Source organism: Mus pahari, chromosome 9 (assembly GCF_900095145.1).
Source record: "Mus pahari chromosome 9, PAHARI_EIJ_v1.1, whole genome shotgun sequence".
Taxonomy (NCBI): Eukaryota; Metazoa; Chordata; class Mammalia; order Rodentia; family Muridae; genus Mus; species Mus pahari.
Genome location: NC_034598.1, coordinates 83,841,987 through 83,843,350, shown reverse-complemented (window position 1 = coordinate 83,843,350; position 1,364 = coordinate 83,841,987).

Here is a 1,364-nt window from a genome sequence, read left to right as displayed (position 1 = left end):
ATAGGAAACTTTTGGGATAGCATTTGAAATGTAAATAAAGAAAATAATAAAAAAAAATCACACATGTAAAAGAATATGACCTGGGCATGGTGACAAAATCCCAAGACTTGGGAGGCAGAGGCCCACAGATCTTTGAGTTCAAGGCCAGCCTAGTCTACATCACCCAGTTTCAGATCACCCAGGGCTACAAAGTGAGACCTTGTCCCAAACAAAACATATAAGCAAAAAACATGCTGGGCTGGGGATGTGGCTCAGTTGGTAGACTGTCCAGCATGCATGAAGGCCTGAACACACTGTGGCGGCTCACACTGGCAATCCCAGCACTTAGGAGGTATCAGAGACAGAATCAGAAGTTCAAGGTCACCCCTCTGCCACACAAAAAAAGCTAGAGGCTAGCCTGGGGTATCTGAGACCTTGGCACTGTTATTTGTTTTTGTTTTTGTTTTTTGGGTTTCTCTGTGTAGCCCTGGCTGTCCTGGAACTTGCTCTGTAGACCAGGCTAGCCTGGAACTTAAAGACCCCTGCCTTCCAAGTGCTGGGACTGGAAAAAAAAAAAAAGAAAAAAAGAAAAAAGAAGACAAACAGAGAAGTGAAAGTTGCTTTTTCTTCCAGAATGTACTCAGGAAGCCCATGTAGCATTTAGTATTTAGGAAGCATTCTTCCTCACTTATGGCCTCGGCATTACACAGAGGAGCTCAGCGTACACTGTGGAGAGTGCTAGCCCATTCCGGTTTCTCTGACCTTTTCAGATGATGTGATGGCGGGGATGACGCAGAAGGGCCTGGTTCTGGGTGACTTGTAAGATGCACTAGATATCAGGACAGCTAGGGCTACACAGAGAAACCCCGTCTTGAAAAAAAAAAAAAAAAAAAGATGCAGTAGATACTGGTTTGTCCCATTATTTGCGAGGTGAGCGCTGATGCGCAGAACCCTCCGCCAGGCCTCTTCGTAATCATAGGCAATGTGTGGGGGCGGGGATTCTGAGGCCATGAAATTGGCTGCTCATCAGCCTTCTTCTCACTAATTTTCACATCAATAGATGAATCTTGCTTTGTTGTTTTGACAAGCATTTTCTCTGTAGCCCATGGAGTGCTGGGATTAAAGGCATGATGCCCCACGCCTGACTGCCCACTCATGACTCTTTTTTGTTTTTTAAAGATTTATTTATTTATTAATTATATGTAAGTACACTGTAGCTGTCTTCAGATGTTCCAGAAGAAGGCGTCAGATTTAGTTACAGATGGTTGTGAGCCACCATGTGGTTGCTGGGATTTGAACTCAGGACCTTCATGCCCGGCCAGTCAGTGCTCTTAACCGCTGAGCCATGTCACCAGCCCCACCACTCATGATGCTTACCGGAATCA